General features: G+C 39.6%; 1 protein-coding gene across 1 annotated transcript in view; it reads right to left on the reverse strand.

The window, feature by feature from the left end:
- The window catches only part of LOC150087370 (uncharacterized), a 65,418-nt gene extending 42,869 nt beyond the window's left edge, over positions 1-22,549 (reverse strand). Inside the window, exon 1 of the mRNA XM_090372030.1 lies at positions 22,441-22,549. The gene's annotated coding sequence lies outside the window, so the exon portion shown is untranslated. The remainder of the gene's footprint in view (positions 1-22,440) is intronic.
- Positions 22,550-22,957: the final 408 nt, after the last annotated feature.

Consider the following 22,957-nt stretch of genomic DNA (forward strand, 5'->3'; position numbering starts at 1 on the left):
ACTCCAAAAAAGTAAGAGGCTATCCAGTAGCATATAAAATCATACAGGCTGAGAATGAGACCCCAAAAGCGGCCATAGTGATCCGCAATCCAGCCATTACTGCCACCCATATCACACAACTCTGCACAGGCTGGGCCGCTTGTGCTTATATAATATCACCCCTGGGATACTTCTACGCGATTGCCTTGTATTGTCGGCCGGGGGAAGAAATAGCATTTGCCACTATATACCTCCAGGTTGTGTTGGACACTCTCCCCGGCCAACGGATCTTGGTAGGGGCGGATGTAAACTGCCGCTCCCCGGCTTGGCACAGCCAAACACCGGACAGAAGGAGCAGCACGGGAAATGGGAAGCGTCTCGAGGAGTTCCTGGCTAATTCTCCCTTGACACTCTTAAACAGGCCTCACCACCTACCTACGTTTTGTAACACTCTGTGGGAGGCAACAATGCACCACTGGCTGGACAGTCCAAGACTCCTGGACCACGTCTGACCACAGAGTGATTACCTTCCAAATCAACCGATCTCTCTATAGAACACCAATAGCCAAACAGATGCTTAACCGCTTTGCAGTAAACAAACCTGACTGGAGAGTCTTTGGGGAACTGCTGACTCGAACTTTATGCCGACACCGCATTGAAGCGGATCGACAAGAAGACCCAGACGACATCCAGAGAAAAATTACCAAGACTATAACAGCGGCCAGTGAGGCTGCGATGAAGCGAAAATTGCCCACACCTGGTGCAGTCCCTTGGTGGACACGGGAAATCCAGAACCTCAGAAGAGAAGTCATAAAGGCAAGTAAAGAATTCCAAAGGGCAAGACGTACCTGGCCGGAAGTGGAAGTAACAGCACTCAGACAAAGATAGACAGTGAGAAATAGATACACTGAGTTAATACGAAAAAGTAAGCAGAAGGCCTGGGAGCAATTAGTCAGCACGACTGGAAATGCCGACCCCTGGGGGGGGTGTACAAAGTCAGTACGAATAAGCTCCCTAGGGGTGAGGTCATGACCGCACCCCGCAGGGCACATTGGCCACCACCTGGGAGCAGTCTATCATCAACATCCTCAATGTGATTTTCCAAAAATCAGCACACCCGCAACTACCAGAACAACTGCACATCTTCAATGGAAATGAAGCATATCACATAGACCAAATGGAACCACCTTTTGCCCTAGAACTACAACAGGCAGCGCAACAAATAAGGCATAAAAAATGCCCAGGCCCAGATCTTCTGGAGCCGGAAATTATTAAAAATGTAGTAGACATCTCTCCGCAGACTTTACTAAACCTCTTCAACACATGTCTGAAGACTGGAGTCTTTCCAACCGACTGGAAAATGGCCTACGTCAAATTAATTCTAAAAAATCCTATGAAGCTACCCGAATCATACCGGCCAATTGCCCTGCTCCCAGTTGCTAGTAAACTCCTTGAAAAGATGCTTCACAAGCGACTCCTGCACCACTATGAAGCTGCAAATCTCGTGATGCCCGCGCAATTTGGGTTCAAACCCGGAACCTCAACAGTGGATGCTCTCAACAGCCTCCTGAGTTCGGCTGCTGCCTGTGATAGGAAGTACTTCTTGGTTATTTCGGTCGATTTTGCTGGGGCGTTCGACACCATCTGGTGGCCGAGCGTCCTGGCTAGACTGCGGAAGGCAAAAACACCCATCAACCTTTACAAAATAATGAAGTCATATTTATCCCAGAGAAAAATACAATTAGTGACTCCGTACAAGAAACTGACCAGGCCTGTTTACAGGGGCTGCCCCCAGGGCTCAGGGACCGCTCGTCTGGAGTATGGTATTGGATGAGTTTCTGGCCTTCGACCTCGGGGAAGTCCACTCACAGGCATTCGCAGATGACCTGATACTAACGTTTGCTGCAGACAACCGACTTCAATTGGAAACCAAGGAAAATCGAGCAATTCAAATTCTACAAGACTGGATGAAGATGAAGATCCATTTTCTTAAGATCTCGCCGGGTAAAACCTCCTCAATGCTACTGAAAGGAACATTAAATCTCCGTAGACCACCGCAAATTAAAGTAGAAAATACAACTATCAAACTACTCAGTGAGATGAAATACCTAGGAGTCATACTGGACAGGAACCAATCTTTCAACCCGCACTTGAAGCATATCCGAGAGAAAATCAGGAGATATTCTGCCCTTATTGCAAGAATAGCTAAAAGGGATTGGGGACTCAAGAGCCACACCTTGGGACTGTATTACAAAACGACATTTATACCAGCCATAACTTACGTGTCACCCGTCTGGTTCCAGAAAGCAACTACTGCAGTTAACAGACGGACACTAGATTCCATCCAGCGGACAATACTCTTCTCTATTACACGGGTCTGCTGCACTGTGAGTACACATGCTCCGCAGCTTCTGGCGGGAGCACTCCCTTGACCTTGGCATCTCGCAAAAGGGCTTCCTTGCACCTTCCTGCGCCACTCCATTGATCCTACAAGGAAACCTGAAAAGAGAGAAAACAAAACTCGCCACCCACCTACAGCAGGTCTGGCAGGACAGGTGGTCAGAATCCGCAAAAGGGGAAATAACGAGGAAATTTCTGCCTAATGTCGGAAGATTATACCCAAAAGCACCATCATGGTTTCACCCTGGACTGTATACTACCTATCTGTTAACAAGTCATGGGGCCCTGAATGCCAAGCTAAAGTTTTTTTTTTTTTTTTTTTTTTTTTTTAATTAGTAAACGATCCCCGCTGTGTCTGTTTTTGGGAAGTGGAGACATGGTCTCACATAATGTACAACTGTGAAAACTATGAGGATCTCCGCTGCCTCCTGACGACAAAACTAACTTACTTCCCTCGCGACAGGGAATGAAACCTCTTGGACTCGCAAGAGGAGTATAAGGAGTTGACAAAATTCGCCCAGGGACTGTTCACCCGAAGGAGGACACTTATTGCTATCTACCGGGATCAAGAACAGACACTGCAACAAAGCTAACCACACTTGGACCCAACCAAACTGGCTCTCACCCAGATACAAGACTTTCCTTTGGGACTGAACTAGCATAATAAAGGACTTGCAGGACCCGACCCAAGGTAGAGAAGGAACCCGCTCAAGATTAATAACACGGACCTGACAAACCACAGATGGACTCCAAACACCAGACTGCACGGATGGAATTTATCCCACGAATGACCTTATAATTGGTCTGATCCCTGCTGGGATCAGAACAATTATAAGGTTGTCCCAGTCTGGGACAACCGGACAGATCGCACCTCTGCTGCCAAATGCTATTGGGCGATCCGAATAGGGTGCTCTAACCCTATTCATTTTTAATTACCAAACCCCTGGCAGGGGGAGGAGACTTTCCCCTCCCTTCCCTGCCGTTCCCCCCCTTCCTCCTTAGCCACGCTTCCTTGTGTGGCACTTTGTCTCCACTCCCCGGGCGGGAGGTGACTTCTGGGCTTCCCCCCTCGCCGCACCTCACTTCCCTCTGGTGGGGCATGGGCCTGCTCCACTGATTTGGGGGTTATCTTCTCTATGGAACCCTTATTTCTGTCTTTTCCCCCCAACCTTCAGTCTCCCCACCTCTCTCTCTAACTTATAGTTACTAGGTCTGAACCATTGTTAAATTGCTTGAGCCCTAATCCCAAAAACTTAATATCTATTCGCATAAACAGTACTCCTTTTGGCTGACCCCTATCTATAACGGTTTTTTTTTATTATTATTTTATTTGTTTCTATTTTTTTTAAGGTCTTAGCCACTGAAATCTCAGGAAATTAGGTGGCAGGACCTGCCAGAGTAAATAACTATAATAGTGGTGTACCTGGTCTGCCTCCACGAGGCAGAGTGTGGACAACGTTGGGTCCCATTAGGGTCCCAGCGGTTAAATGATCAGAGGAACAATGGTACACGACACTACAGATGTACAAAATCCATACACTTTTAAACCTCTGGCATTAATGGTGTTCTGTTTCACACCAACAATGTATAGCACGCGGAGATGGGGGGAAACCCTGGTGCCCTTTAACACTAAATACACTCTACACTCTAATCCAGGTATGAAGCGTATTTTATTTCAATCTCTGAAGTAAAATGTATACTTCAATATATGGAATATTTTAAGGGGGCGCAAGGTATAAAAATTTCGGTGAACTCTGCCTGTAATGTCGTAACAGCATCAAGCTGGTATTGATTGTACCTGGTGCAGGGAACTTAATTTCCAACAGCTTTCGGTACCAACAAACTGAACACAATCGTGTTGCAAATTAATGTCTTTCTTCCAGTATTTAAAATAAGATCTTTCCTTATTTTTCCATGCTATGGGTTATAAATTGTGTGTGCAAATTGCGTGTCTACTACTTGTTGAAAGCTTCGACCACTGGTCTTTACATAAAAGAGGAAGACCAATCATGGAACTTGTCTCCAGAGAGCAAATAATTTAGTCTTCTGCCCGGGAGTCATGACCTAAAGAAAATTTGGATGCGACTCCAACTTAAACCAACAGGAATTCCCACGTTGTCCAAGTCAGCACCGAACTCAAAACCTACCAAAGCAATCTGCTGTGGTTTTTAGTCCAACCAGTTCGAGTTCTGGGCTGAATGCTCTCCCCCCCCCGGGAAGTTATTTCGGCTGGAGCCACATCGATGTTTACTCTAAATTGAGCCAATATATCCGTGCATGTAGTTTTGCGTATTCAAGTTGTTTTGGCAGTTTGGTGACCTTTTGACGCTAATCCCACTTCCGAATATTTCGATACGTGAAACAGAGTAAAGCCTATCTTCGATCCTTCCTACGTGGAAAAACAAATTATTCCAACAGGAATCGTTGCAGTAGTCTCACTCCTACACAAATTTCATCTCAGGAAGTAGTTATTTCTTAGTAGTGATCTCAGAAATTATTCATGTAAAAGAGCAAGTTGTTGCCAAATTTTTTTTTCTCCCTTTTAATCCCAAGCTAGCGACATACTCAAGGATACGCTGCATGCACTAATCAACTTTTTTTTTTCATTAGGTCTGCGAGTGTATACTTTTAATCTTTAAGCCGCCTTTGATATTTGGACTGTTTATTTGCACAATTCTTGCATTTTTTGTGAAGAATTCTGAGGAGAGTTGCCATCTGATAAACTCAAGAATTCTTCCTGATAATAAAAGAAACAACACGGTTGCTCTTATACATCAATGAGTAATTAGGAAGAAGGCGTAACAAAACCTGCAAATGTTAATTCAATTACATTATAAATTCAATGTAAATGAAGAGAAAAAATCTCCCCGATGTGACATTTTCATCTTTTAACTTAAAGAAATGGAGTGCCATTATCGCTGGGTATCACAATCGAAACACAGTAACTAACTCGTCATGATAGCTATGTTAATGGCATCCCCCAAAAAACGGGAGGGAAAAACTCATCTTTGCGTAGGCATTAAAGTATATTGAGAACGTGGATTATGTGTTCAAAATGTAATTATCTCGTCACGGAGCATATCATGTGATGAGAAAATACTCGAAGGTTTTTGAATTAACGAAGATGTCGTGTGAAGTGGAATTTATATGGATAATCTCCAGCAGAAGTGGTTCTACCACTTCTTGAGATACGTGAATGCGTGTACAAATAAAGACAGTACCAGGCTTTAATTATTACCCGTAAAAATTTCAATTACAAACTGACTAAATTGAGTGTTACTTTTTGTTTTCTTTTAAAACATTCAATTATAGCGATTCCCTACAAGAAAGGAAACTTAAAACACGTGGAAAAGGGAAATAAGATTGTTTTTTGTGCATATAGGGTTTGATCAGAAAGTTCGGTGCATGATCTTATAATTCTTGAACGCTTAACTGTAGATAAAAGATTGTGAGTCGGGCTTCGGCACCTTTTTAAGCTCGCACACGCGAAGTTTCAACTTGATGCTTTGAAGTTTGAATGATCTCTTGTTTTTTAGGTATGTAAGCATATATGCGTAAAGCATGTGTTTTTACTCCTGTCAGTTCGTCCGTTTCATCCATCCATATACACTGAGTGGACAGAAATCATGGGAATACCTGCCTGGTAACGCGTAGGCCTACCTTTCGCTGTGATAAGGGCAGTCACATGACGAGGCATTGAGTCCACTAGTTCACGAAAGCGTTCCACAGGTATTTCCATCCTTGCACCGCTGTCCATAATTCCATCGCATTCCTGGGTGGAGGATCCAGAGCTCGAACGGGCCTTTCCACAGCATCCCAAAGATGCTCCTATAGCTGATTAACGTATGCTGCTGTTACTAGTGTTGTATTAGGATTTTAGGAGCATCAGCGACTAACACCATATTGCTCCGTGTATATTGTCTGTAAATTGTGCGTGTTCTGTGGTCGATTTTCTGTTTGTTGGATGGAAAAACCCTCCGGGAGAAAAAACCATTCTACCCTTGCCTGAGACCGACTAATTCAGCTACATTGTGAAAAAGGTCCGTAAAATTCCTCCCGTCATCGACATGACGCGAACTCAGGTCCTTTCCACCTGGTGTGGGGAGGAGGCGATCCTACCAACTGTGCTACCCATGAGGACATTAACGTATGCATTCTTTTACATTCGTGCTTTTAAGTTTTCCCTGCAATCGGACTTGCTACCGATGTTCACTTCTCAACCTCTTGTCTAAGTACGTTGGATGCAATTACTCGTATTATCTTGGCGGAGGCAGCTTGATGGTCTGAGGCTGTTTTTCATGATTTTTACCTGGAGTCTGGTTGTTTTGGACAAACCCGTGAATGCTGATGTCTATCTAGACGCTCTGAACAGTAATGAACCACCTACGTTGAGGAACCACGTCGGATAATGCCCATAGTACCACGTTGTGACGGTCTGGCTTGAGGATATGAGCGTTGAAAAGTTGGACTAGCCAGTCCACAGCACTGACCTCAGTATAGTAAACTTCTGGGATGAATTGGAAGGTCGTTTTCGTGTGAGGAGAGACTGCCCAAAAAGAGCTGGATTGGTCGAATCTTTGAAGACCAAATGGCAGAAAATATCGGAGGGCATTTACATTATTAATGGTAGGGCACTGTATTAGTCATGCGAAACAGTCAGTACAGTACAAATGCAGAAATTATCAGTAATCTTGACCACTGCTGTTGATTAGTATATTCGTTACGCATGCGTCATATTTCTTCATATTTCGTGCTGGCTACCGTGCAAAGCTTACCGAAAGAAAGCTTTAAATTAATTTGGTTGAAAAATTTGCGATACTATTTAATCTTTTAAACGAAGAAATTGAATTACGTAAATATTTACTCTTAATAAATTAAGCATATTTCATTTGTGTAAATGAGATGGGAGCTGTAAATTGAATTTGGAAAATTTGCGATGTAATTAATGTTGTAAATGAAAGAGCGTGCCTTAAAGTAAACAAAAGGAAGTTTAAATCGATTGATTATTCACGTTAAATGTTCGGGTCAATTGTGCTTATTAAAAAGGTGATCCGTAAAACCCCAACTTAAATGTGAATAATCGTTTCATCTCTCAAAAGCTTCCAGTGTTGAGTAAAGATTTAAATCAGTTTGGTTGATTGAAAAGTTTGATTTTTTTTTTTTAACATAACCAAAAGAGGGCGCCATTAATTAAATTAGTTTGCTTGGAACATTTGAGATATTAATTAATGTCAATATTTTAAATTAATCAAGTGAAGTAATGAATTGAAAAATTCTCCTTTAAAACAATGAATTTACTCTGAAAATCTGAAATATTAATTACTCTTTAATCCTACAAGTAAAGGGACCAACCGAAATATTTCCTGGGGCGATGGAAGTCAAGTCCTGCTGGGGAAGTCATCTCACTGTCTCAATAAGTGCACAGTGTCTCTAAAAGCTGCTCTATAGGAAGGAATGAATAAGACAGGATAAATTTTTGTGGGTTTCTTTCACACCGTGGTATTGATTGCATGGTTTTTCAGGTACTCAGGTTTTTCATCCAAAAAAACAAAACAAAACCGACTAAAAATACATGCAATTAAAACACGGTACAGTACGGTTGCTTTGGCAAAAGAGGATGACTTCTGACGTTGGCATAAAAATAAATAAAGTACATTTAGAGAAAAGGAGGCCGTTGCATCTAATAATCAAGGTGGAACGAACCAATCAGTTAAACACTGAGAACACAATTCCGAAACTCCACACATTGAAAGCTGTTTTCCGATTTTAGCATATTACTTCCACGACCACAACTGTCTTTGCCAATGAGCCATCTTAGCACTCAAAAATGATGCAGTCAATACCGAAAACTCTTTGTGATATTGACTGTTGCCTCAATGGCATAAAAAATACTTCATTTGCAGTTATTTTAAATACGAAATATGTAACTGTTATAATTTTTTGGCCAGATTTATTCCAAGTGTTTCCCGATTTGATTATACCCTATCACACACTTAAGTAATATAAATTTTGATTATCGCAACCCATGACGACAACCAGGCCATGTCGGAGTATAAACAAGGAGTTTACAACAAATCACGAATATAATTGGCAATCTTATTCAGCAGTCACAGGCTTGAACCACGGTCCACTCAAAGCGCGTGTGCTACTAGCACTGTAGCCTTGACCACTCGGCTACGTCTAACCATTATGGCATTTATTGCATTAAATGAACGAAAATTAAGAAAAATACATAATTTTGAAACTGTAAATCAGTGTTTGATATTCAAAAGTTCAAAGTATGGCGGTAACCGGGGTTTTCCTATATGCCGCTAGTGCGTCTGTAAGGGCATAGCGCCAAGGCCGGAAAGTGTGTGTGTGTTCTGTTGAGTGGTGTGTGCCGGCGCCAGGCATTTCGCAATGAGGGGGACCCGGTTCCCTGCCCCCTGACTCCCATCCCATGCCGTGGAAGCAGCCAGGCTCTACAACCCAAAAACTCTTTCTGAGGTGTCCAGATGGAAGCCTCAAGGTAAATAAGGAAAGGAAAATTTTATAGAAGAAGTATGAGAACTGGTAGGGGAGGAAAGGGGATGAAGAAGGAGATATCCTCTGAAACAGAAGAGAAGGGTTTAAACAGAGAACAGAAACAAGTTAGAAGAATACTAGTGGAGAATTTACACTGTAACAAAATTAAATTCAACATTATTTACAATTATTACCATTAGGCGCAAGTTAGCAACCTAGAACAAGCAATATCTAATGATAAACATACACATCGTGCGTATGTCAATGTCTGATATGCCCATCATGTAAGTATAAGATCCTAGCAGATACTCCACACGTGGCCAAAATTTTTACTTTACTCAAGTGGATACACTCTACAACGCACTTCTAAACTTCAACCTGCAAATAAGGTAGTTATACAAAACCTTCGAAGTGTTTCCTCCGCATTCAATTGTTTTCTAGTACAGTCATACCAACTAGCATCAGTTTCTAACGTGATTTTCATATTCTTTGTCTTAGACAATGGAAACTCGTGGTTGTGTGAACAATCCAAATAAAGTTTGTTACATTTCCGGTAATTCTGTGGTGGCAAAACAAAGGCAGAATAAATTTTAGAATTAAATTAGCTGAAGAAGTTGGGCCCCATAAAGTGTGGAGGGCTTGCGATTATGGACATGTGGTTAGAAGAGAGCCATGTCATTAGCAATTTCCATGGTGTGGAGGGAATTTCTGGATCATATTAATGACTGCTACGTTTGTTCCATAAACATAGGCTATGATAAAAAGAACAAGAAGAGCACTGTGTGTCCCAACAAGATTACTTGAAACTGCCAATATCCCATGGACCTGAACTACACTACAACTGGTGGATGTGGTAACTATCGTTACCACATCCACCAGTTGTCCTTGAACATATGTCATCAGATTCCCAATCTGACATTCACGATATTGATGATATAAACTATTGTGACGAATAAATTCACAACTAAGGACAATTGTAAGCAGTTTACACAAAGTGAACTCGACGATCTTATGAGAGATTTAAATCTACCCATAGGGGTCTACACAGATTTTAGATAAACGCTAAATCTAAGAATCTGCTGGCCCCAAGAACAGCCTTCACGGATATCGTGAAAAAGAATTAGTTCTCCATTTTCCATATAACGCTCAAAGATATATTGCATCAACATTCCGAAGTAATGAACTTTTCTTTAGAACTTTCTGAACACCAAACAGGGTGGAGCCTATTTATTTATTATAAAGCAAAGCCTAAAAGTAGTTCTCCTTCATGAAAAAAAAAAAGTATGCATCCACTTATCCATTTCCCAAGGATCGTGGTTGGCTATAGTGTGGAGTTGTTAAAGTTATTGGTCTGCTATTCAGTCAAAAACTTCTGTGCGAGTGCGATAATTGCACAGAAAAAAAATTTAAAAAAATAATATATAGATAGATAGTACGCAATTTTCTGGGAAACAAACACTGATTATGAAGCAATCGTGAGAGCTACGCTGGAGAAGTTCAGTTCAGAAACTAGACTGCAATATGGGTGATAAGGTACTCTTCTTGCACTCTCATCCATTTCCCAGAAAATTAAGTCGTTCAAGTGAAGCGCAGGAGAAAGATTCCATTGGGAAATAAAAGATGGAATGCCACTATGATGGCCGATTACTTTCTTAAAATGCAGACCAGTGTATTCAATAATTGGAAGAAGTACCATCTAATATATCTTAGTCATACTGCTGTTATCTTGGAATTCCTTGAAGATTCGTTTAATAAGACCATAGACTCGTTCAGTAAGAACGAGCTTTCCATTAATACCTTCCACTTTGACCAGATACCCATTAATAAGGTTTACTTTTTCTAAAAAGAAAATTCAGAGTTCCAGCTTGTGGTGTACACTTCATTTTTCTGAACCGTTACGATGGTTATTTCCGATTCCAGGTTCGAGTCCATTTGTAATTAATCATGCCATTCGAGAGTCAGATCGAACAAAAACTGTATAATGTTTGAAAGCGCTGGATAAACTTTTAACAAATATTTAATGTTGTTGAGGAATATTAGCGTTCTGTTAGAAATCGTTAATTTTTTCCAACACAGAAAAAATTTCGGTAAATTCTAACTGCCCAAGAAAGTAAAATTACGAATTGAATTTTTAAAGACAATTAGCCAACACGATGTCAACCTTGTGTCTCCCTTCCTACCTTCGCAACCCCGAAAAATCTTGTAATGTATCGGATGACTCGTGCACTACCCTTCCTTGGTATCAGCGAGAGTACAGCGTCGAGAATTACGTCGCTTTTAACTACATAATTCCCTTGATAGCCTCACGAGCACCAGTAAACAGAAGTAACAACCCCGTCATGGTATTTTCATTTCTCTTTTGCTCAGCCACACGTTTCTCTGCCTTCCATTGTGCACCAGCTCTGAAGTCATCATCCAAACTCGGCGAACACTTATAAACCACTTGGAGTGTTGCAGTTACCCGAGATGAAGGGTGTTTTAGCTCCTTCTCCGAAGCGGTAAATAAAATAATGTTTAGACTCGTGAAGATAGCGTCCTTCTGCAAATTAAGAAAGGACATTAAAAATTTTTCCAAGTTCGCGAGGAGTATCAAACTAATTTACAAGGATGTTTCAGGACACGCCGACCACCCACCCACGCCCTCATTCGAGAGTATTATTTCCACCAACACAATCGGAGGCAGAAACTACTTAGTTTTGAACGTTGGCGTTGTCCTCTGAGTTTTCACGTAATATCAGAATTCTCATGATGTAGCTATTACATTTGCACTTGCAGAGTGATGGTATACCGGGGGCCTTTCTCTGAGGCTTTATACATTTCGTTCACCAATCGCTGCGGAGCGAGATGAGATGGTTTGGTAAACGTAAGACCAGGGATCAGCGGTAGCATTCGCAATTTAGACAGATGACAGGAATCTTAAGATAATTCCATGTATATCTTTCTGTAGTTTCAGATTGCGTAATCTTAGTCTTAAATGAGCTGCTGTTCTTTGTGATCTGCTAATGTCCTTAGAGATTAGAGTCGAACATAATGCGCATGTCTCTGAAGAGAGCTTGTAGTGAATGAGAAAATCATTTACCATTTCTTTCGATCAAGATCGGTTGGTTTACACGTTAATGGAAACGTATGAGCTCCAGTCCCCCGTTATACTTTTAACACCATTCGTGATTTCCCCCTTCCCGCGATTTAAGTAACTTAGAAATACTTTGATATGCAGTTGAACAAGAAATATTTTAACGTCACGTAATTGGGCATGGTTCGGATGAGGAGTTGGCAATAATGTAGTTCCCCTGTGGAACATGCAGTACTGGTAATTTCGCTCAATTTCCCAATGTGCACTTCTGTATAATGAGTACTAGAGAACCTTGCAGACTTGTTCGAGAGGAAGGAAAGCCTGATCTATCAAAAATAACAAGTTTGAACTTTCATCATTTTTTTTTAAAGGTATAAAGGTTGTGATGTATTCCCGCTACAGGGTGAAACAAATACTGAAGGACACTCTACCATTTTTTATATTATTTATTCGTATAATACATGAAAGTACACGATCTCGTGCTTCGTGTGCAGAAGATTAACTTTTTCAATGCAGCTGTTGTAGGTTTTTGGGCGTATTACTTAGGCCACCGGTTCCCAGATTGGGGTCCGCGGACCACGGAGGGTACGCAGAACATTTCCAGGGGGTCCGCAAAACGACCCTCTGGAACTGGTCAAATTATTCATTCTATGTATAGCAAATTGATGATAAATAAAGTTATTATATTTATGTAAAAATAAGAATAAAGTTGAATTGTTTTAAACTAAAAACTTTGAAATTTCTTTTCAGAAACTCCAGTGTTCATACAATATATATGTGTGTATATATACACACACACACACACACACAGAAACATACGCATATATATAAGGGGTCCGCAAACTTTTTTTCGTTTTTGAAGGGGTCCGTAGATCTCAGAGTTTGGGAACCACTGACTTAGACCATATTGCGCTGTATACGATGTCTGTAAATCGCGTGTTCTGTGGTCGATATGCAGTTTACTGGATGAAAAACCCGAGTTTCCGGGAGTGAAACCATGCTACCTTCTCTTGAGACCGACTAACTCAGCCACGGTGTGAAAAAGACCCATAAAAATCTCTCGCATCATTGATGGGATTCGAACTAGGATCTTTTCCACTCGGTGTGGGAATGACGGTGATTATACCAATTGTGCTACCACGCTTTAATGCGGTAAATTGCAGAAAGTATTTCATGGCTACACAGCAACATTGGTGAAGATCAGTTTCTACCTGGTTAAGAAGGTGTCCTGTTCACCACATTTGATGCTTTTCAGAAATTTTCTAAATATTCTAACCAATAAATTGAAGCCTTTATAGCCTTCGGAGGAAACAGGCAATCCATGCCGTTATTTTACGCGCAGTAGTATATCGGAATGGTAAGCATTCCTAAATTTTTAAAGTTAGGAAGTTTATGTATTTTAATGATCGTCTCAGGTCACTGTAGTGCACTTTTTCTACTATTCAAAGTCTTTGGTCTTTTTTTTATAAAAAAAAAAAAAAAAAAATTTAGCCACATCTGGATGATGTAATACTAGACTTAATATGCAGCTATATACATTGAGTCGCCACTTTATTGGCCACAATCTCATTTTCATGAGATGGAGCACTCCTTCAGTAAACAGCATCATGACTTGAAAAATGAGATATAAAGCAGGTGGGCCTGGTACTAGTATGCGTGCAATTCAGTACCAGAATGGGCATTAAGTGATTTTAAACGCGACATGGTTATTTTCACGTACGGTTCTGACTTCTGACTCGGGTTTTATCGAGATTTGTCCAATAAAGTTAACGGCGATCTTGTGGTCAGGAACAGCTTGTTGATGCGAGAGGCCAATAGAAGTTAACAGGAATTGTGCCTAGTAACGGAAAAGCTGCGTTCAGTCAAATAATAACTCAGTAGAACAAAAGTGATGGCAAAAGAGCCATTTCATAACGCACAACTCGTGGTACCTTGTAGTGATGATGGGCAGTGGAAGATTGGAAAAACTTTGCTTGGTCTGATGAACCTCCAGTTTCTGCTGTTTCACGCTGATGGGAAGACCAGATTATGGCAAATTCAGCATGAGGCCATGGATCCATCCGGCCAGCAATGCAAGGTGTAGTGGTTTATTGATGTGTGGAGTGTTTGCATGGTACATATTGAGGCTCTTTAAGACCAGTGGAGCAACTTTTGGATGCCACAAGTCATCTAAAAATTGTTTCCGACCATCTAAAAATTGTTTTCTTTATGGTTGCAGTGTATCCATCTACGGATGGGCCCTTTCCATTCAAGAGGATAATGCGACATGACACGAATTATATAGAATTGGATTGGTTCCAGGAAGATGAGAGTGAATTCAGCCTACTGCGGTGGTCTTCCTGGTCACCAGATCTCATTCCATTTGAGTGCCTATGTGATGTGGAATGAGCTCTTCGGAAAGCAGTAGAGTCAGCATGGACCAGCATCTTTGTGGCACGCTTTCCACACCTTTTGAGTCCATGGTATAACTAATCCAGGCCGTTCTGAAGGGCGAAGACCTACTCATTATTGATTGGATGTATCTGATAAAGTGGCCACCAAGTATAGATTATGGCGCTTTTGTACTAAAATTCGATTCATTAGAAGTTTTAATACTTGTTTATTAAAACTTCTAATGTATCGAATAAGATAAAAATGGCTCAGAAACTGGAATTGTGATAAAAAATGATGAGTGGTTTGGAGTAGTGCCAACTCTCTTGAAGACACTTGGAATCAATTTGCCGCGTCTTTATATTGTTAGTTCTAAGTAAGATTCGCATGGTGCTTACTCTATAAAAAGACATGTCTGTATTTGCTTTGTCATTTATTTATTGAAAAAAGTAGTTAATGTTTCACAATAATGCTTTAATCATCCATAGTTTGTCTCATTCGATCTCTGGAGATCTGGGACTTCGCATTTTTCTCAATTAAAAGTTAGGCAGTTTTTTTTTTTATGGCATGCGCAAATACATCTTTGGTGTCTCTTCGTCTAATTGGTGAGAAAGGTGCGGATCGCTTTCGTTATTGTCGCTCTCAGTGTTTTTTACGAGTGACGAGAACATTTATGCACTTGCAGAGCTGTAACTACACTAGATTACCAAAAGTAACGGGACACCTGATTATTTCAATAAAATTTTATTGATAAAAAATTTAATAAAGTTTTCGTTCCACCTTTGGCCTTAGTTACACATTGTATCCTCGTTGATAGACTCCAAACCACAGCGGTCATTTCATGTACTGATTTCGAGCTTGTTGGAGTGGCTGTCCCGAAGCTGACGTTCCAGTTAATTCGAAAGGTGCTTAGTGAGGTTGGGGGCAGACCGAATGGACCTTTTGTACTTCTGTGTCTTCAAATCAAGTCACTAAGGCTACAGAGTATGACCGGTTGCAGTGATACGCTAAAACAAAAAAGAGCGTCTCCCCATACTAATGTATGTATAGGAAGGGCGGAATTGTCAGCCCTTCCTATGAATGACATGGCAGACATTCATTCTGCCATAAACGACGACTAATGATTTAAGCCCGAACTACGAGAAAAATCTGACTGTGACGTCACCTCCTGCAAACTTCACAGTTGGAAAGACACACACACATTGTTTAATTCGCTAGACTCAAACACGGCTGTCAGATCGGAGATCGTGACCATGATTCGTCACTCCGTGACGCAGTTATCCAATGTTTCAGGTACCAAATACGATGGGTTGGGCATGCAGCAAGTCGACACTATTCATTGCGTGAGCTGATTCTTGGTCTGTGTGTTGCAACTGCTGCTTAAAATCAATGCAATGAACTTGTTGTGGCCGCCTGAACTCCTAGTTGATAATATTCAATGAAATCTGATGGGATGCACGTATCATTCTTCTGAGCGCCCTCCAGTCTCTTTCCGTACATTTATGTGGTTTACCCTAACGTTACCTGGCTGTAGTAGCACTACGATGTTTCCATTTGGTGATTGTGTCGGCCACTGTTGATCTGGGATGTTCCCGTTTTGCTGCAATGGCATGAACGGATTGACTGCTGATATGACGTCCTATGGTAACTCCCTGTTGGAAATCGCTAAACTCAATGCCTTCACCCATCTATTGTATTTTTTTAAATATTTTTACTTCTAGTGTGAACTCTGTTGCTTTTATACGTATACCCCAATACGTGGATGTCGGAACAGTTAACTTTTTCCTAAATTTCACGGGTGTCTGGATTCTTCTGGCCGTAAAGCGAAGAATGTCAAAATTAAATGGAAAACTCCTTTGAAAACAAATAACTTTCGCATTGTTAGTCATGAATACAGCTTTTATATATTCATCAGTAGAGGTGGAAGCTGCACCATGTATAATGTACCCTATTCTTATGTTTGTTAATTCGACTGTCATCGGATTAAGATACATCAAATCTTCCACAATATGAGCGCAACGTGTGTCATCCTGTATCTTCCACAATATAAACTCCTGTATTAAGAACATCGATGGAACAACAGCCATTTCCAAGGAAAGGACCAAAGTTGAAAAGAAGTTCAACGGAAGAAGACTCTTTCCAAAGGAAAGATCTGCATGCATGATTTCTGATGATCATATGGAGGATGAGGAAGACCAACCTGCAAAATTTTATCCACAATGTGAATATTCTCGTTTAGGATGACTTCCTGTCGTCTAACGTGTGATTTAATAAATTTTTCTTAAACCGAGCTTCTCAGAGAAGAAAAATCAGTCGTATGTAGATCTTTCCTTTGGAGGGATCTACATACGACTGATTTTTCACTGATCGACTGATCATTCGCATTTTCTCACTTGTAAACCGGATGAAATAATGGGTCCGATTAATTTCCAACTAGTAAACAAAAGATACCCCTGAAATTGATTTCGACTTTGTTTCTATATGTATTTATTTACGAAAATATCCCATTTACAGAAAAACTCACTATTATCCTGCGACCTTAGTACATTCGCAGTTCCAGTAGCAGGATAATGTTTACATGATTCCATATATCGTGGGCATCAGTACTATCGCAGAGATATAAACGCGAATCTACTGAAATGGATTTGCCTGCCAAGATGTCATCTCATGTGCATGATTTCTGATGATCAGATGGTGGATGAGGAAGACCAACCTGCAAAATTTTATCCACACTGTGGATATCCTCGTTTAGGATGACGTCCTATTGTCTAACATGTGATTTAATAAAATTTTCTTGAACCGAGCTTCTCAGAGAATAAAAAAACCCAGAGCGATTTACATTATGAATTCAATCGATTTCTGGATCATTGAAATTTCGTTGAATAATGAGTTTTTGAGATTTGACAGATCTGATTAAGCTCTGGTTGGGTTATAAATTTTTCATGAGAAGGAAATGAGAAGAAGCCGAAGCTCTCTAACACGACAATCTTCATTCTCGACAGGGAGAGTAATTGAGATATGGAGCTGATCTTTCGGATATTCATCTGGAAAACGATTTTCTGAGCTGTCAATTAAATCGAACAATCTTTTAATCAGTAACTCTACATTCCACCATATTTATGATAACGGCGAGCCCCGATATACTTATTTCTTTATTATTAAGTCCCCTAAAGAAAATTTTCAGTAATGCCAATAAATCTACAGATAAGGACGTCAAAATGAATAAATTTTTCAACTTGAACTGCCTTTAACAACAAAACATACTACTCTGAGATTTGATGAGATGTGAGAGTTGGTAAGTCCTAATCTAGGTAATTTTATTATGTAGTTTCATATGTGGAAATGAAAATGTTCATCTCATTTTGAGAGACAAACCTAACGATATCTGTATATTCATTCCCAATAAATGGGAAGGTTATATCTTGCTCGTAGACTATCAAGAAATCGCAGATAAAAAATTGGGAAATATTCACTACCGAACAAGCTTTTTTTTTTTTTCTAAACGTCAACTGTTCTTATTGCTGATTGTTGTTTACTCTTTTGAAGCTCATTGCATTTCATCTAGAACTTCAAATCAATACTGTTTACTTTCGAAACACCACTATACAGAATGAATCGGCATTCTGGGAAAGAGGCAGTTATCTACTTATCGTAAGACCACAGTCAGCCCCTAAATGCCTAAACCTTTGTGCATTGATCTTTGTACGTTTGGAATTGGAAGGACATCAGTTATCGGATAAAAACCGAGATTTATTTTTTTTATAACCAACTTAGCAGAACAGTCGTAGTGGTAATGACGAGTCCAAAGCAAAAGAAGCATTTCCTTGTAACATCAAGATAGCAATTCATTGTTAAGTTATCGGAACAAGCCTCCTCAGCATATTCGAAGATGGTCTAATCTAGAGATTAGTATTGATGCAAGATTAATATAAATCTTGCATTAATTAATAAATCCTGCTGTTATGATGCAAGAGACAGCAGCCAAAAAAAAAAAAAAAAAGCCAACACTTCACATATCACCTGTTCATCCCTTCTAACAGTTTGGTTCTTCCTTTAGTTTGTCCAAACTGCCCACCTCCACAACACCAGATGACAGTTTGTACCAATAATTGACCACCCGCTAGGCTGAAAGAAAATTTCGCCACATCTATTCTGCAACCATTTCTTCTTCAGTTTTAAATTTTTAATTTACTCAATCCATTCAAAGTCTTAAACTTAAATCAGATCTCCTCGCAGATACCTAGTCTCCAGGCGTTGCAGTTTGCAGAACTGAAGCCTTTCCTGGTAAGAGCATCTCACTAATCTCATTGCTTTTCTCTGCACCCGTCGACATCAAAGAATTGCCCAACAAAAATCAAAGGCGAAGTAAGTGAAGATAATAGGACTGAAAGAATGTCGCCTTTAATGAGATAACTTCTTTTAGAAGTAGCATATGCATATATTGATATCGATTTGATAAAAAAAAAAAAAAAAACAAAGTGAAATCGTAGTAGCGAAATTCGAAGTTCTGCTGCACGAGCATAGGTATCCATGGCGTGAAAGTTAATAAATAAACAAATTCATGGAAATAAATTAAATATTTGCTCTTTGCCGACGTATTTGGATGATTAGTGTAATATTTTAAAAGGATCAATGCTAATAATATTAACAAATTTCGAAAAGTAAACAAATTTAGATAAGTATATTGTCTTAGAACGGAAACAAACAAAGCAGGTTTAGCGTACTTGCAAAGATTTATAGGGAACTTTGAAATATATAGATTAGGGATTGGAGTAATTTTGTGAAGCATTTTGTAAGACGAAGGTAAATTATTGATCGTGTGTTTCCTAGGGGGTTCAGATAAGATCATATAGAATTTTATAGTTATCTGGATGAGAAATTGTTCTTCAAATTCATTTCACAGCTTTTAAAATAGATAAGTTTTTTTACGAGTATCTTATGTCACTCATAAGGTAGAAGCTTTTGAATTCTGTGGTCGGTTTGCCAAGACCATCAGTGATACACTGATGGTCTTGGTTGCATTGGCGGAAAAACTCTGAGGTAATCTTATCAAGAAAATTGAAAGGATATAGAGGAAGTTTATTAGCTATTTCTTACTTTTAAGGGATAGATGTTTTTACTACAGCTTTATCGCTATTTTAAGCGGTCTTTGACTCGGGAATTTGAGGGCTATTCTAGACCTTAATCCTTTCCACTCGATAATATTAGGTAAAAGTACAAGTACTGTAAGTACTACGACAAACCTCAATTTCATATCTCCTTAAGAAATGTATTTTTCGGAAAAAGAAAGTATCTCATACTGAGGGGAAAAAAGCCTGATCTGGCCAAGATCGGGTGTATAAATATTATTTTGAATTCCATCAAAATCCACCACAGCATCATTCATCCTTCAATCCAGTCTACCATATGAAATTCGATCCTACGTATATGAAACGTGCTGTTATGCCTTCAGCAAATATGAACTAGCTTACAAACATCTGATAGATGAACAGTACAACTTTGACAGATGATCTTTGAGTTCGTTTTTTTTTTTTTTTAACACTCTTGGCGAATTTGTATTTGCACGCGCTCCTGGGGAGTGTATTTGTTCTTACTGGAATATTCCTCTTGTTTTTTGTATTGGCATATTATTAGCAATAAAAGATATTGCCCATGAGGGGAAAAAAGCGAATGCAAGTGGACAAGAGCTTTTATGCATTTTTACCCATATGGTGGCCACGTTTCTTGGCAGATGGTTTCCTTCTCGGATCTTTCATCCTGCAAAACTGGCGAAGCTATCTGGGAATACGTAATTCATAAACACAATATATATTTTCTCTAAGCTTAATCTAATACAATCTGACTACTGCATAGCTACCTCAGAACACTAAAATAGCTTACACCAAACCGCTTTCAGTTCAATATGCGAGTGTTCCACGCTATTTTAAGCGGTTTATTATTTCACATGGAACAATTTTTGAATTAGTAAAAATGGCTAGATCAAGAATGCCGATCTAGTCATTCTCACCAATTTAAATTTACGTTAGGGAGCCAATAATAGCAATATGTTATTTATTTGTCTTAAGGACTCTGTGAATAATCAAACGATTTAGGCAAATCTATTCATTTGGCAAAGTTCGTTACACTCTTTGCAATTTTAATTTTTCCAATATTGGAATGTGAGGATACCATTCGGTATATCAACCATTATGTATAGTTTTCAAATAGAAAATTGACCTCTAGACGTGATTATCTCGTGGTTGCATACTTTGTAGACTTCTCCCCTCCCCTAAAAAGTCGAAGATATCTCCAGGAAGTTTCTAAGAAGGGAAATTGCATCACATGGTTAGTTATGGTTTATTCTTGTTTTGTCGATCTACTAAGTGAGTAATTTTACTCTCACTCTAGTAGCCAGGTACTGAGCTTTATTTACCAATTCAGTGCATCCCTTTACGTAAGACGTACATGCGGACCCCAGGTAGGCTGACTCTCAGGAGACAATTTAAAAAACAGTGATATTTTGTTTCATCTACAGAGTTTCATCTACAGAGTTCGAGACATTTGAGAAACCCGAACAATTCCAGCCTCAGCACTGTAGAATGATAAACAATCGCTTGAAGTGCCCTCTTGTTTATAAAACGTTCTTCAGCTGAATTGAGTATCTAATACACAGCAGCATTGGAAATCATAACTCGTACAAGTTCCTCTTTTTTATGTAAATCAAACAGACCAGGCTGTGTGTCATAGAAGCCGAGAAAAAAATAGAATGGGTTGGAGGGTTAATGAAGAAAATGTCAAAATTAACGCAGGCTGTCCAACTTGTAGCGGATAAAGACTAAATGGATAGAAACATCAGTCGTTCTAAAGAACATCTGATTTATCTATCCATTTAGTCTCTGAGATTGATTTCAGAACATAACCAGGCAGACATCTGCGGCTAGCATTCATCCGGGCCACTGGTTTATTTTCACTTAATTGTGTAGATCTCTTTGCCAGATATAATCATTGCCTCGATAGATTTTTAAACTTTGAATTGATGTACACTTCAAGGTGATGATGATGAGTGTATAACTAATTGCTATTCCCCTATGCTATAACTTGATGGTCTACCCAAAATTGTTTCGCAAGTCAGCAGCGGACTGAAATCGAGTTCTTTTTAAGATGCGATGAGCAATTGATTTGGAAATCCCAGTTTTTAGTTTAAAATTTTCCATTCACGCCAAACACCATTTCCTCTGGACTGTTTCCACGAGTTTTTTTTTTTTCCTCTCAACCTCCGATTATTGTGATAAGGCGAAGGACAATTGAAAATTAAGCAAAAATATTCAGACGCTTTGACAATTATTGTCAAATGTAATAGCCCAAACTGTTGATAGAAGCTTTCCCTGCAGACTGAACTCTATTTTACAATCAATCTCAGAACAGTACCTCAGTTTTCGGATGAAGTCTAACCATTCTCATTCCATAAAAATATAAAGACATTTCAGAGGGATTTCTGAGGTACCATGAGACACAGGCGGATAAAAATCAATCATTTATTACGATGCAATTATAGACGTAAGTGGAACAGTTTGAGTTACTAACTTTCTCAGAACTCTCGAGGGGTTCAAACTTTCGGTGTCACGTCGGGAATCACTTAAATTGTATCTATTATTAATTCGTATACGAGTACAAAACTTCCTCTGCTAGAAAGTAAAGGTGTTTACAAATTTTTTTTTTTTTGGGTTGAGTGCTTAGTGTCATTATTCGAAATGAGCAACCTCGTCGAACGAGAAAAAAAAAAAAATAATAATAAATTTCAAAACACGTAATGGCTAGTTTCTTGATTTCCCAACCATGAAAGAAGATAATTTTAATTTTCTAAAAAGAAAGTCTGTGCTACTACCTTTTTTGATTGCAATGTCTCCAGAGCATAAACTTTAATGAAGTTTACTTTTCCTCCGAGATGCGATGGATATTTGGAAACTATCTGAATTGAATATGACCAGCTAGCCAAATATACTAAAGATATATTTTAAATAATATCAAAGAGTGGAGTATCATTCACAATAAAGAACTGTAAAATTTAAAGCAGATATTCGCTCATCGAATAAGTTGGATCGCAAAAGTTGACAGGTGAGAGTAGATGTACTTACCTGGCTCTTTATAAATCACCTTGACAGCTCGACTCGAGGAAAATTCTAGAGTAATACTTTTGCACCTTAAATGTTTGCACCTAGTGCTTTTATAGGTACCTAGTAGTGTGTCGACGTCATTGTGCACGTGGTAGACTCCTTTTCTGCCCATGAAAAATTATTTCTCTTGGCGCGGTGGGTTTTGATTGGGAGAATCGATCGACGTGAAGCCTCCCCAGAAATGGGCGCTTGCTCAGAGATATCATCGCGAAGCGGTGACGTTCCACCTGCAAGGTACGTCTGCTTAAAATTTCACAGAAGAATAAAAAGAAAGAGGGGAAGGAGAAAGAGAAAGGGAAAAAAAAATCCCGGCAAGAGTGCCCGTTTGAATATGTAAAAGAAATCAATAGCGGTTATTGGAGTAGGGAATGAAGTCATACGTGAATGTACTCGGGGGATGCGAAATGTTTTCTAATGAACACGGATTAAAAAGAACGGAGTTAGTGGTAGTAAACTACCTCGAGTCGGTTGTGTTTTA

The sequence above is a fragment of the Mastigoproctus giganteus genome, chromosome 4, assembly GCF_048544385.1.
Source record: "Mastigoproctus giganteus isolate SK-2022 chromosome 4, ASM4854438v1, whole genome shotgun sequence".
Taxonomy (NCBI): Eukaryota; Metazoa; Arthropoda; class Arachnida; order Uropygi; family Thelyphonidae; genus Mastigoproctus; species Mastigoproctus giganteus.